Here is a 15327-nt window from a genome sequence, read left to right on the forward strand (position 1 = left end):
ATTCCGAATTAAACAGGGAATGACGGCGGTCCGGATTTGGATTTGGCAATGGTGCTGCTGTCACTTTCTCGGAATCTCGTGGGTCTGACATCCAGCCCGGGCCGCGCCCAAGGCTGGAGCCAGGCTTTTCCTCGGTGACAGCAGCAGCTCCCGCGGGGGGCGTGGTGGTGATGATGGTGGTGGTGGTGGTGGTGGTGGTGGCCGGGCTACCCCAGCCCCGGTGGGGCGGCCACATAGGGGCCCTCAGACACCGGGGTGGGCCGGGGAGTGGCTTTCAGCGCCACCCCTGCAAGCGGCAGCCACTCCAGAGAGGCGCGGGCAGGGGGCGTGGGGAGCCGGGGGTATATGTATTCTGCTGGGCCACTCAGAGCTGCCCGAAGGCTGTCCTGACCTCAGAGCTGGCGGACCAAGGACCCGGCGTCGGCGGCTGGCCAGGTGGGGGCGGCAGCGGCGCGGTGGCTGGGCGAGCAGAACATTTGCTGGGGGAATTGTGCAAGTCCCTTTGGGGTGGGGATGGCGGGGTGCAGAGCTCGGTCCGGCCTGGAGCCATGAAGGTGCGCGGTGTCCAGCTCGGCCAGGGGGTGATGGGGACGCAGGGTGAGGCTCGGCTGCAGGTGATAGGGTGCAGCCGAGAGGAAAAGAGGGCGCAGGGTCATCAGAGTCAACTCCGCGGGTGCGCGGCGCAGCAGGGTAGGAGCTCGCAGCTAAAATCATTGCACCGGGGCGCGCTTTGGGGAGCCTTTCCCCGGGACCGTGCCCGCGGGGAGCGGTGCCCGGGGGAAGCGGTGCTCGGGGGAGAGCGGTGCCCGGGGGGTAGCGGTGCCCGGGTGGAGGGAGCGATGCCCGGGGGGAGCGGTGCCCCGGAGCCGCAGAGACAGGCTCCTAGTGCCCGCGTCCCCGGCTCGCACGGAGCCGGTGTGGCGGGAGGAGCCCGGCGCAGCCACCGCCCCCTCGGGCCGCAGGCTCCTCCTCTGCCTCCGCCTCCCTCGTCTCGCTGCCCGCCCGCCCGCCCGCCCCGCAGCCCCCGTCCGGAGCGCTGGCCGCCTGTCCGGCCGGCGGAGGCAGAGCGCGACCCTACGAGCCGCGGCGCCCGCCGACCAGGGACAAGCGCGACCCGGGAGCCGCTCCGCCCCGCGGCCGCTTTTTCCCCGTGGTCCCGGGGACGCTCCGGGCCGCGCCGCCCCGGCCGCGATTCCCCTCCTCTTCCTCCCGGAAAGCGGAGCTCCCGGCTCCCGGGGAGAGCGAGCCAGGCCCCCGGCCCCGCGGCTCGGGCTGGCGGAGGCGGAGGCGGAGGGGAGCGCCGTCCCCCCGCGGAGAGCTGCGCCTCCGGGCTGAGCGGAGGCAGAGCTGGGGCCGCCGGTTCCCCTAAAAGCAAAGCGGCGGCGGCGGAAGGCGCTGGGGCTCGCGGGCTCCCTGGCCATGGAGAGGAGAGCCGGACCCGGGGACGCCCAGAACTCGGCCCCGTCTCTTTGGACCTCCGAGTAGACACCCCTGAATGAGCCGACACTGAGCGGGGGAGGGAAAGGTAAGAAGAGAGAGGATCTCCCGCCCCCCGTCCCGCCTCCCTTGCTGCCCCCTCTCTGGGGGCCGTTGGGAGCGCGCGGACTGCGCTCCCCCAGCTCCGTCCCTGCTCCCGGAGTTCTGGCATTGGGGCGTTTCTGCTGAAATGGAAAACACCCCCCATTGCCCCCTTTCCCCACGATCCCCGCGCGCCTCCTTCCCCCTCCATGGGTTGGGAGAGGCACAAGCTACCCCGGAGTCAGTCCTCGCCATAAGAAAAGGGTCTTGGGGAGCCTTTGGTCTGTGCTTTCGTTCGCTCCCTCTCTCTCTTTTCAGTACGTTTTACGGGGGAGGAAACAATGGACCTTTGAAAGTCTGTGTGTGTGCACGGCCTCAAACTTTGTGGAGAGGTCCGGGCTAGGGGGAGAAACCCCACAGGAAGCCGGCTGCGGGGAGAGTTGGGTGGAATGCGCGCGTCTGCCTTTGGGGTGATCTTTGTCTCTTCCCTGTGCCCCGCGGTCGGTGGACCCCCGCCCCCACCGCGCTTTCTGTAGTGAAAGTTAAAGCGAGGGTTTAAAATCCGTGCTGCTTGCTTAGCGCAGGACTCCGGTCAGCCTGGCTTTCCAGTGCAGAGTTGTTAGGTCTTGGCAAATGAGAGGCGATCGTGAGGACCCCAAAATGCTGCAGGTAAGTGCTCGTGGCTACATCCCTTGCAGAGCAACGTAGGGCCTGACATCCCTGGATGCTCATTCATATTCTCTCTCTCTCTCTCTCTCTCTCTCTCTCTCTCTCTCTCTCTCTCTCTCTCTCTCTCTCTCTCTCTCTCTCTCGTTGAAGTGTGTCCCTAGACCTCGCTGTGGAGCAGAAACCCCTCACCTAAATTCCCCACGTGAGGTTAGGAGCACAGACTCTGCTGTCTGCCTCCTTTCATCAGCACTGGGGTTTAAGAAACAGGATGCCTGACACCTTGAAGAACTTTCATTCCGAATAGGAGCCACTCAGCTGGCCTGTGTTCACCCTCCTTTGCTTCAGCGTGACAATGCGTTTTGGCTAATTGCACGTGCTGAGTGAGCTTGGCAGATGTTGATTTCCTGAGCTTTCCCCGGAGAACAAAGTGGAGAGCATGGGAGGAAGCGAGAGAGAGAGAGGAGGAAGGGAGAGAGAGAGGAAGGGTTCACCTGTGCTGAGCGAGGCCTGGATCCTGAGGGCAGTCAGGCATGCCTGTTGGAAATGGCTGTGTTAGAACCACACACACATTTAAGATATTGAGCCCCGAGGTCCTTCGGTTGGCCAGAAAGGAGCTATTCCTGTTCAATTTGTCCCTTGAAGGGAGCTTGCAGTTTTCCAAGCTGTTCTCTGGGCAACGCACTCCGGTTGTGTGCCTTTGATTGTCTATTCAAAGGGCTCTTTGGAGTTTGCGTTTCTGGGCAAACTGAAGGGCTCTGCTCAGTAAACACTGGGTAGCACTTTTTGGGGCTCCTTGTTAAAACAGCCCCCTCCGCTTCCTGTGCATCTGCACACAAGGATAGGTCAGAGTGTGTGTGGGAGTGGAACCTGGCAGTCTGCCTTCTGGCTTTCAAGTCACCCCCCTTCGCCCCCATGTTTTTTATCTGATGAATGTGTGTTTATAGGCTCAGAAAATTGAGGTGAGAAGTGAATTCTGAGTCATCACCTGCTCTACTGGAACAGCCTGTGCCTGAGCAGCACGCTAAGGATTGGTCGCTGTGTGTGTGTGTGTGTGTGTGTGTGTGTGTGGATAGGAAGTCGCATCAGTGACTTCTTCCATGGTTTCCTTTGTGACAGCTCATTGAGTGAAGTCTCCCTTCTTGATCCAGCCTGTGACCCACAGATTGTGGGCAGTCTCAGGTTGCACAACTGGAAACCAGGGTGGGACAACACCTCTTTCTTGTTGCAACTGACCAAGCCAAGCCTGTTCTCTAACAGCTGCTTTGGGAAGAGAATACAGCAGCAAGGGGGTGAAGTATTGTGGGCCACACTGAAATGGAAACACCGTTACTTAATAGCTTTGCACCGCTGGGCAAGTTTCTGAAATTGAGAATGATGTGCTGAACTACGCTAAAGAGGATTTTTATTTATTTTTAAAATACATTTTATTGATTTTTTTACAGAGAGGAAGGGAGAGGGATAGAGAGTTAGAAACATCAGTGAGAGAGAAACATTGATCAGCTGCCTCCTGCACACCTCCCACTGGGCATGTGCCTGCAACCAAGGTACATACATGCCTTTGACCGGAATCGAACCTGGGACCCTTCAGTCCGCAGGCCGACGCTCTATCCACTGAGCCAAACCGGTTAGGGCTAAAGAGGATTTTTAAATGACCACTCTGAAATTCACAGGTTTTAAGACCCACATGGGATGCTGTATGTAAATGTGTACCTTGTAAAGTGTTGTGGAATATGAGTAGTGAGTCATCCACCCTCCCACCCACCACCCATTTACCAGTAACTAACACTCATTCATCACCTGTTGTGTGACAGGCCCTGTGGAAGCACACTGAATGCCCACCAGCTCTGGGAAGTGTACTTGTTGTTTAGGAGGGGGGATTAGATATAGTGTCACAGGGAGTGACCACAGTGGCTTATCTATAAAGGAAGATAAGACAATCTCTGCTGTTGAAGAAGTGAGCGTAGCTGAGGAGAAAAGGAAATGAACAACGAGAAGGCCCAGGAAGTGCGTGTTTATGCACAGAACACTTTAAGAACCCAAAAGAGGACCAGATATTTTTTTGGGGGGGAGGGCATAGCAGTTTGGTGAAATACAACATTTCCTAAGTCAGTCAAAATAGAAGAGACTGAAAACTCTTATCGAAAGTACCATTTTGAAATGTAAAGAAGGGAGGACTTAAAATCAGAACTGCCTTTAAAACAAGGCTCTGACCGTTGGTAGCCATTTGCTACTGGGCAAATCCCCTAATTCTTCCCACTTTGCTTCTTTATCTGTAAAATGAGTTTAAAATACTCTATGGAATTCTTTGATCTAATATGCTATGTATACACGCTAGTGTCTTCTGGTATTAAAAGGTACTTTCAATATATGTTCTTTTTAAAGCTATATATATAAAAATCGTAATTTAGTCTAATGGGTTTGAGTCACTGATTTCTATTTTGTTCTGAATAGTGCAATTCTTCAGACTTGAGGTTAGCTATTGTTACATGGCATTCCTCACTTGTTCAGGCATCTCAGACACTGGAAGTCTTTTCATGGCGTTTGGGTTACCAGCGCTAATTGGAAGGATGGGCTGTCTAGTGTAGTGAGTACATCAATTGAGAGGGTCTTGTCTGGGTTGTTCTGTCTTCACCCAGCCTCTCAAAGCAAGCTAGTCCTTCTGCTTTCCGCTAACCCAGTGTTTCCCAAACTTCTCTCATGATGAGAATCACCTGGTGGAGTTGTTAAACTACAGATTCCTGAATCCCAACTAAGAAGTGCTAAACTAGAATCTAGCACTAGTTAAGTATACAATTTTACCTATGTGTTCCCAAAAATTCTAGTTTAGCACTTCTTAGTTGGGATTCAGGAATCAGTATTTTAACAACTCTACCGGGTGATTCTCATCCTGAGAGAAGTTTGGGAAACACTGCTCTAACCTAACTAAATGTATAAAAGGAAGACAAAGCTATGCTTTTGCTTTGTTGAGACCATAAAAATCACCCCTGCCAGCTGGGTGGTAGACTTATTGGGGTGATCATATCATAAGGTATGTAAATATCTACTCGCTGTGTTGTATACCTGAAATCAACATGACATTGTATGTCAACTGAAATCGAAAAATGAACTTTAAAAATCACCCTAGTTTTCTCCATTTGTAAAGAGATGTACTTTTCAACTACACAGTTCAAGAAAGGCTATTCTCAGCAGCAGCTGCTGTCGGTGAAACTTGAATATTTAAGCACTACTTGCTTTAGTAGACTTGCCTTGAAATGAACTGAAGCTCATCTGACAATTTAATAAATGGCCATTGAAAGAAACCCATTCTCAGACATTTAAAACTGTCATGTAAAATGTGACTTTTTTGGGGGGGTGGGGGGAGAAAGAGAAAAAGCAGTATGAATGTAAATCAGTTTTCAAATCAGTGCTCCACATGCTGAGTCTTAGCATGTATTTTAAAGGGCCCTAGAAGTAATACTAAAACGAGGAAGTTGAGACCCAGAGAGGCTGACTAATTAGGTAAGGTCACATAGTAAATTAATGGCCGGGCAGGGACAAGAACCCCTTTGTCCCTATTTCTCCTCAGCATTCTCCTTTCCCCCACCCCCCCAGTAGACTCTGACTTGTGACTGTTTGGTTTTGTTAGCAGTTTAGTGATTTTAATGGTGAAATAATTTGCATTTGAGCTTAGAAACCCATCGCACCCAAGTCTTAAGGCAGATACTATAACTTCTTTTTCGTTTGGGAGAACTTACACATGATAATGGTGCATGTATGGGGTGATGTTACTGGTAATACATTTCTGTCACCAAAAAAAAAAAAGAAACAAAGTGTAAAAATAATGTTAGCTTTACTTGTATAGTCTATAAATAGTAAAGACATTTCAAATGTAGAAGTGCACTTTTTTTTTTTAAGAAGCAAATTCCAGGATACATTATTCAGATTCATGTTCTGAGTCCTAGTGTAAAAGCATAAAACAATATGTTTGCATGCTCTTTTCTTGTCCTTGTACTTGCTTTGGGAAGCCTTTGATGTGGGTTGTCACGAACTATATTTAGCAAATATGTTATTGCATTCCTAAGACGTGCAGGGTAGTCTGCTGATTGCTGTGAGCCATACAAAGATGAAGGAGGCATAGGATCTTTATTAAAGCAACTCTTAAAAAAAAAAAAAAAAGTGAAACAGTCTCAGAAGCTATGTAAAGACTTAAAACACAGAATTGCTGTCTCCCAGCAAACCAGTCCTTTGATCTGACAAGCAAGTCTGCTTCAAAATTGTTATTATTAGCCTAACCTTTGAACCAGATTTGTAATAAGACTTTTGTTTTTAAAACATTATATAAAAAAAAACCCACAACAAAAACCAAAGTGATAGTACCCACTCAAATGAGAGTTGGGCAACCTCAGAGGATAACAAAACAAAACAAGTAGGTAAACATTTTATATTTATCAGGGCTCCCTCTTAGTTTGGATAAGAAGTAAACATTGGGCAATATTGGATGGAATTTTATATGATGAAAAGTTTGCCTTGGAGTTATGTTTAAAGTCTTAGCTTTAATATGTGGGTTTTTTTTTTTTTTTTTTTTTTTTTTTTTTTTTTTTTTTTTTTTTAAATGGCTTTAATGCTGCAATTTGAACATTGTTTCCTGAAAGGGTTGCAATTTAAAGACAATCCATATTGATCCACTGAGAAAAAATTGTCCTTGTTGACGCTGAGTTTGATGTGTATCTTACAACATATGAACCTCCACCACAAGTGAGATGTCCTGCTCATGTTCTAGTACCAAGTTTCTCCAAAGAGTGAAGTTGTTACTGATTTGGGAGGCTCTTGCCTAATTATTGGGTGTAAACTTTCTGTTGTCACAATGGACTCTCCTAACAGGGACTCACTTTCCTGAAGAGTGAATAGCTAGTTTCTTCACGTCCAATGAGGTTGGGAATGAATTATTAACCTTTATGGTTGTAAGGATTAAGTTTAGCACAAAGATAAATGCCTGATTTCTGTTTCAGAAGGAATGAGAAGAATGAGTCATTGTTTGGTTTTCTTATTGTGGTTAAAAAAACACAACCACATGATACTGTTTCTTAATGCCATCAGTGCCACGACTATAAAAAATAAACTTTATGAGGATTTAAAAAATACTGCACTTCAATAATGTCAAAGATATGTCTTTAATTGTGTTTTTTTTTTGTTTGTTTTTTTTTAGAAATCCTCACCTGAGGATACTTTCCCCGTTTATTTTTAGAGAGATTAGAAGGAAGGGAGGAAGTGGTGGGGAGGAGGGAGGGAGGGAGGCAGAGGGGAAGAGAGAGAAAGAAAGAAACATCAATGTGAGAAAGACACATGGATTGGTCCCCACGCGCTCCAATCAGCGCTGGGGAACCTGCAACTGAGGTATGTGCTCTTGACCAGGAATTGAACCCGTGACCCCTTGGTCTGCAGGCTGATGCTTAATCACTGAGAAAAACTGGCCAGGATGCTTTGGTTGTTTTACGGGTGTGCCATAATACCCATTCTCCAGCCATCCTTGGCATGCACACAGGCAGAATCTGGTAGGAAGTAGGGTGTGTATGAAGGTGTAGTTGAAAAGGCCAAATGAGAGAGGAATTGTCTTTTCAGCCTGATGCATGACATCTTTCGAACAACGTCATTGCTGCTTTTGCAAGTGCCTGCACTGATTGAGACACCCCTGTTCTTACCAGGCAGCCGGCCTTCACAGTGTATGGTTAGCCGACGGGTAACTTTTTCCATCTGCCGTGTTACCGTGACCACATCATCTGAGCGTGGCTTGAACCTTAACGCACTTCTTGCTCCCGGTTTGTGCTTCTGGCACTTGAGCCCACGCAGCCCCTCTTCGCCTCTTCTGCTGACCATATTTTCTTCCTGTTCAGCCATGAAAAGTCCAACCACCGCTTTAGTGCGAGAGTCACATGCTCCAGAACAGTGGTCGGCAAACTCATTAGTCCACAGAGCCAGATATCAACAGCACAAGGATTGAAATTTCTTTTGAGAGCCAAATTTTTAAAACTTAAACTTCTTCTAACGCCACTTCTTCAAAATAGACTCGCTCAGGCCCTGGTAATTTGTGGAAGAGCCACACTCAAGGGGCCAAAGAGCCACATGTGGCTCTCGAGCTGCAGTGTGCCGACCACAGCTCTAGAAGGACAGGGACTCTGACGGAATGTTTTGTATTTTGGGCTGGAGCTCGTTTGCAGGTGACTCTGCCTGCCAGCCTTCATGAGGCTGTTGTTTTCCCCCACATTGATAATCGCTGGACAGTCTGGTGTCATTAAAAAAAAAAAAAAAAAAAAAAAAAAAAAAATATATATATATATATATATATATATATATATATATATATATATATAAAATTGATTTTCTACAGAGCAGAAGAGAGTGTTAGAAACATTGATGAGAGAGAATCATTGATCAGCTGCCTCTTGCACAACCTCTACTGGGGATGTGCCTGCAACCAAGGTACATGCCCTTGCACTCTATCCACTGAGCCAAACCGGTATGGGCCAGTCTGGTGTCATTTGAGTGGCAGAGTTCAGTGGTAGGTTTCAGTTCACATGCACAAAGTCAGGAAGCTATTACCAGCAGCAATCTGGTTATATACATTTGGGTAAGTGTGCCAGGGCTCTTAAAACTTCAAACTCTCTTCCATTCGTAGGGACTTAATAAACGCTGGTGATTACCTCTTTGGTCTCACCAGCCAGTGCCTTTGCCACAACATGCATGGTAATTATCTGCTTGGTCATCTCCTGACCCACCAACACTGGCCTTCCAGCTCCTCGGAAGGGAGCGATCATGCTCATATTTTTGCACCATTCCGTCCCCATCATCTAGCAGAGTCCTTGTCTCAGAGGAGATGCTCAAGCCTGAATGTGTTCTCCCTTTGGCAAGACTTTACCACTGGTGGTTAGTGTTCTATTGAAATAGGCCGTGTGTCGTAGATATGAGAAAGAGTGCCCTCGGGTTCTGATCCTGGCCCCTCCGCGAATGGAAACTTCGCTTTGATCATGGCTTGGGTAGCTCTGGATCCCTTCAGTCTGCACATCTCGTTATTCGTCTGGAATATTTCTTCGTTTGGAGGGCATGTCGAAACATACTCATTAAAGTTTCCTATTGTCACTGCATTCTGATGTTTGTGTCTCCGTGGATCATGAACTTTTGGTACGTCTGTACCTAATTATCAGACACATCTCTGTCCTCTTCCACTCCCCTCCACTACCGTCGTCCCCCTCCCCCCTTACCTTTTAACATTCTGCCAACATAACTGTCTTGGATCTTTCATCTTGAGAAGTATTTTAAAGCTTTGTCCCTGGCGCTTGGCAGAGAATTCAGCACTCGGGCAGCTCTGCCCTTTGCTGTGACCTTAATTAAATCAGCCTCCCTCAGGTCAGACTTCGGTTTGGGTTCTTTCTTTGGAAGGCCAGCTGCACGGCTGATGGCTTGCCTGCGCCTGCCATTGTGTGTGCGCCTGTGCACAGCCATCCGTCACTGTCAACGGGTCCTCCCAGCCCCTGGGGAGCAAGGCCCAAGGGGGGGCGGGGGTGGTCTAAGGAGCCTTGGGAGGGAGAAGGGGAAACAACAGCTTTCCAAAGGAAGGATGAGGGAGAAAAAGGAATCTGAGGAATATCATGGGGAAAAAGCAAAACAAGGGAAAAACAGAAGACAGGTAACAGGTCCCTTTTTTTTCTCCAGTTTTTCAAGTTGAAAAACAGTCTTCCTCCATGTTTGTTTATCCTTTAATTATTTTACCCAGACGCCTACAGACTTTAATTTTTTTTTTTTTTTTTTGACTGGGAAAAGAGTGTTAGATATTCTACATGGTCATCCTCTCTGTACATTGTCACCCTGTTGATCTGTCCATCTGTATTTCCCCCCCTGCTTCTCTTTTGCTGTCCATGATAATATTCTCCAGCCTTTTTGCTCTATCATCCATTTTGGCGTTAAGGGTTAAGATTGCTTTGCATGGACATAACAGATTTGAAAAAAAGGGGCAGGATTAATGAGTTATTTGGTGGCAGAAAAATTAGACATCTGCCTCATGTACCTTGGATAAATGAGAAATGGATTAAAAGTATTTCTTAAAGCTCACTTAAAGTACTTAACTTTAAAAACAGGAAAGTGTTTACTTGGTTTACTTTGGGCATTAGATATTATATAAACACTCTTTGTTTGGAGGAATCCATATTTTAACAGATTCCAAAATAATTTGCTGAGGATATATTCACTTTTGTGATTGTTAACTAATTTGCTAATCTGAATTTCTTAAATACAGATCCACTAGCATTTGTTTGCTGTTTTCAACATAAGCAAACTCAGTATTTTTAGTTAATTTTTGTTTTCCTGGGATTTACTATATCTTGACAATACGTAGTTTTCTAGCAAAGAGTACAATATAGCTTAACTGAAAAGTGAATTTCTAAGCAGGAAAAAAACAACAACTAATATCTTCTGATTTTAAATAATACTCATTCCAACTCATGTACTTATTCCAGCTCAAAGGCTTATGGCTCCCATTTTATTTTAGTTTTTAGTAAGTGTTGGTGTTTTTAGGATTCTATGTTTGAAACATTCCTTATGACTTCTCTCCATTACATTCTAATAGAGTTAGTGTATATTAGGAAAATTACCTTTTGAAGGAGGAGATAATGTAAACGATACATGGTACCAAACTAGAAGTCTGGAGTATATTGGTGTTTGTATATACTAGTAGCTTAATTTTGGGGAATATCATTTATCAAAAATGTCTACATTCACCATGTGGAGAGAGAAGGTAGGCGAATGGAATCAAACTTTCTCAGTCCCTTATCCTGTCACTTCACTGAGAGAGGCTTATAATGAGAGGTTGGTGCATTCCTCTTCTACCTCTAAACATTGGCCTGGGAATGATCAGCTTAGCAACAGTGAGCCAGAATCAAAGTAAGTAAACTAACTGTGCAAAGTGTCTTATTTCTTGGGGACGTGCCAGCTAGTTGCAGGTGATGGTGACTCATCTTGATTTGTAAGAGTTGAAGAAAAAGACAAAAGGGCTAAGATAAATGCGAATGCATGGTAATAATGGAGAACGTGTCTTGTGCAACAGTGCGAGGGCACCATCCTATCTAGAGATTTGGGACTGTGCTCACACAAAACCAAGTGCACCTTGGAATGAAAGTAAACTTAATCTCTCCCCCATCTGTCTATTTTCTCCCAAATAGCTACCTACCATATATGCTGAATTCCTGTGCAGGCAAGGATTTGATTGATGTAAGCTCTTTTAAAATCCTGCCTATGCTTGTTATGAGAACATATTTTTGAATGAAAATAGCCAGGCTTCATAGCCTCAAGTTTTTTTCTTCTTCTATGATCAAGGACATAATTTTTTAAAACAGTATCCAACCTATAATTCTACAGGTTACAGTCAAAATCATTGCCTTTTCATTAGGTGTTCAGTATGGTGGGGCCAGTCTGCATGGCCCAGCACGGAGCAGTGGGACCCTCCCTGTGTTGGGTTGGAGCAGCTGGATGATTTGGGGGACTGAGTGTTACCATAGTGCCCTCAGGACCACGGTGTGTAAGTGCTGAGCATGCATGGAAGTGAATTTGTCTTCTCTATTAGCATCTCAGCAGTTAGAAAGAACATGAAAACTTAGATCTTTAGAGCACCCTTATTCGTGTTGAGTTACTGCTTATTGAGAAGACTTTCTCTTATCTCTTATTGAGAAGACTTTCCAGACTTTCCTTTTGATGATAGCATTTATTGGATGTCAGCATCATGATAAAGTGGAATGGAACATTTTATTTTTTTCCTGTGTGCCTACTGCATTTCCTGGTGGTGTTAAGCTATTACAAAATGCTGTGAAAGGTTGAGCTTGTCTAGATAGCTTGCTGCTCTTCATCTTTAGAATTCCTGTCTGGGGTTGTTAATAATACCTTTTACCCACTAGATTGTAAACGAGGATTGAGTTTTGTAAAAAATTAACCTGTTGACTTTTTGCTTGGAAGTAGTAAATGTTCTCAGTTTTCCCCAAATCGGAGCAACTGATACAGAGAGGTCAGACATATTTCTTAGAGGCTCTAAGAAATGTTGAAGAAGGTGTAGATTAGAAATTCCAGTGTGTGTGTGTGTGTGTGTGTGTGTGTGGGTGTGTAAGAGAGATAGAGATCTAAGTTCAGCAAGCATTTATTGAGTACCTACTGTGTGTAAGGCCCTGTGGGAAGACTAAGGTAAGTAAGACATTCCTGCTCTTAAGAAGCTTGTAGTCAGTGTAGGAGATTGACAGGTACATGGGTAATTGAATCATAAGGCAGAAAGCAAGATGACCTAATAAGAGTTTTAAACAGAGGACAGGGAAATACAAGCAGGGAAGTTGTGGAATCCTGAGAAGGCTTCGTGGTTGAGATAGCACCATGTTTGAACATTTTAAATGAGAATATCTCAATTTTCTTAAAATCACTTCCTGCCCAAATAATCATGATCTCCTTTACTGTTTTTGAAATTTAAAAGTAATTACTTTCAATGATTACTTATTGTAATGTATTACCAAATAAATTAATTTAATGCTCCTGCCAACTCTATAAGTCCCTCCCACCTTGAGTTACTATTTAAGGTTATGCACCCTTTATCCAAGAGAATAATTTTATTTAAAATAACAGCAAGTTTTTAAGGCATTTTTTTTTGTTAGGGAAACTAAGAATTAGACAAAAGTATTAGGTTTTAAATGCTTCCCCTTTTCAGCATTTGCATTTATACCTTGTAAGTTGGTATGATGCTTTCATATTCTTAGTTCTTTCATTATCTACTTTGATTTTTTTTTTTTTTTGCCTAATTTCCCCGTGCCTAAATTAAATCATGCAAGTTAGTTGCATGATTTAATTTTTCTAAATGAATTATTACCAAGCCTTTTGGGCTACCGCTTTTTACCATCCAGAGTAAATAAAATACAAGGTAACTCTTTCAAGGAACATGTAAATACCCCAAATTATTTACATGATCCTCTGGGATCCTGACCACAGCATTGCCTTGGTCATCTTCACTCTGCCTTCAAGTGATTTCAAATTGCATTTAGGAATTACATTCCTTGGGGATGCTGTCAATCTTTTATTTATCCTCCTAGTTTCTACCACAGTCCTCTAGTGACCACAAGATCTCCTGATTGCTTATTGAATGAGGAAAATGCCACCCCTCCCATGAATAATTAAAATCTGTAACTAGCAATCAATATGTTTTAAAGTAATCGATTCATATAATACGATGCCTAATGTAAACTCCTAAATGTAAAGTGAAATTCTAAAGCACTGTCTGTGTATCTAATATCTTTAAAAATTGTAATAAGTTGAGTAAATTAGCATGCAGATGATTTTTTTTTTATAATAAGAAATGTATACTTAGAAAAAGAATGACTTTGCTGCTTACACATGTATATGTTTTTCAGTAAAATAGAGCTAGTGGGTTTAGAACACGTAGGTAGGAAAATATAGTTTTGAAGAAGGGTTGTGGGGAAAACACAACCGTGATTATTTTTTATCTCTTGATCATTTTAATTTGGGGTGGACACCATCTGAATTTTCATGGCAGGGTACCCTTTTGTTTGCATGAGGACAGAAATAATTCCCAGGGGGAGGGTGACTTCATTTTGCCCCCCTCTGCCTTTTATTGAATTGCCTGCACATCTGGTGACACATTATCCCCCACAAGAGGCCTCTCCAGCCTTTTAAGTGGCAACCTTTCTCACCCTGAAACAATGAAGTATCAGATGATTGCAGCCTCAAACAAAAGATTTCCACTCGCTTCAGAGCTTATTACAGTGCTGATTCCCTCCCACTCTGGCGAGGCTGGCACTCTAGAATTTCTGGTTTAGTCTTTTCTTTGTTAATAGACCATCATCAAGGGGACCTTGTTATCCTCTCTCATCTGTTCCAGCAGGATGTGTCCTTTATCTCACGCTGTTCCTTGGCACAAGCAGTCGTTTCTTCAATAGCACCTTAAAGCCCATTGCTTTCCCTTTGTCATGGAGCTTAAGCTTCGTCAATAATTGCTTTGGTTCAGAAATCACACTGCACACTAGACAGGCACACGGACTCTGAGATGTCCTTTGCCCTGTGCAAAATCAGCACCGGTGCCTGATTAGATGTCCTTTTGTCCCCGTTCACTTCCGGGCCATTTGGGTCTTGGGAACACTTGTTTGTGGCTTCTCTAATGACCACATTTTGCGTTAATGGACTTGCTGTCGTTTAGAGCCATTTGGAGGTACCCTTAGGACTAGGATCTTATTCATTGTTTTGGCAGAAATTGAGGAAGATTAATTTTAAGGGTATTGAATGAAGTCAGGTGACTCTGAGACACTCTTTTTGTTGAGGAAGGAAAGTAATGGAAAAGGTTGCATATCACATTTCTGAAGCCATTGAGCATGTTTTCATTATCCACAGTCATTGCAATAAGAACAGTATGTGGATTAGCACCGCTTTCTCCTCCTCTTCCTCCTCCTCCTCTTCTTCTCCCTCTCTCCCTCTCCCTCTCTGCAAAGAAACAGCAAAATTTCATTTAAAACTTACTCTTTCATTCAAAAACATATTACAATAAATCTATACAAATGAAAAGGAGTGTCTTTTGTGTGCCAGCGTCTCTTAGGCAAGAACCACATATACTAGTAGTCGACTGAACTTTTGCATGAAGAATTTCTGAAATAGTGCTGTGCCCTTTCAGCACAGTTCTAGCTACATCCTTACAAAACAGATTCTTTGAAATTACTGCCTCTCAATTGCTTTGAAAGACACATTAGTATAACTCTTCAGAGCCTGAACTCCAGAGTAAAAAACTTGGGCTTGGGACTTGGTTCTCCTGTATACTAGCTGATAAACATTGTAGCTCTCAGTTTCTCGTGTGTAACATGGGGATGATGGCATCTACTTAGTATATATTTGTTGTATTAAATGTATTAGATGAGTTAATACACATAAGGTGTTTGGAACAAGACCTGGTAGTAGGCCATATGAGTGTTAGCTATTTTTTTAAATCATGTTAACATAATGCACACACACACACACATACATACACACACACACACACACACACACACACACACACATATATATATAAATTAACCATAATATTTGCCTACTATTTTAAACCAAAATGTGAAGATTTAAGGAGATAATGTAGACTTTAGA

The 15327-nt window shown here is 44.7% G+C and overlaps 1 protein-coding gene across 2 annotated transcripts in view; it reads left to right on the forward strand.

Annotated features, from left to right (window-relative positions):
* The first annotated feature begins 327 nt into the window (after nucleotides 1–327).
* The window catches only part of CEMIP2 (cell migration inducing hyaluronidase 2), a 74672-nt gene continuing 59672 nt past the window's right edge, over nucleotides 328–15327 (forward strand). The window contains exon 1 of one of the 2 annotated variants that reach the window (XM_084899472.1): nucleotides 328–435. The gene's annotated coding sequence lies outside the window, so the exon portion shown is untranslated. Of the gene's footprint in view, nucleotides 436–1010; nucleotides 1526–15327 lie in introns of those variants that run through there. The other variant, XM_084899471.1, reaches the window with a different exon arrangement.

The sequence above is a fragment of the Pipistrellus hanaki genome (assembly GCF_964339955.1).
Source record: "Pipistrellus hanaki genome assembly, chromosome: 11".
Classification (NCBI taxonomy): Eukaryota; Metazoa; Chordata; class Mammalia; order Chiroptera; family Vespertilionidae; genus Pipistrellus; species Pipistrellus hanaki.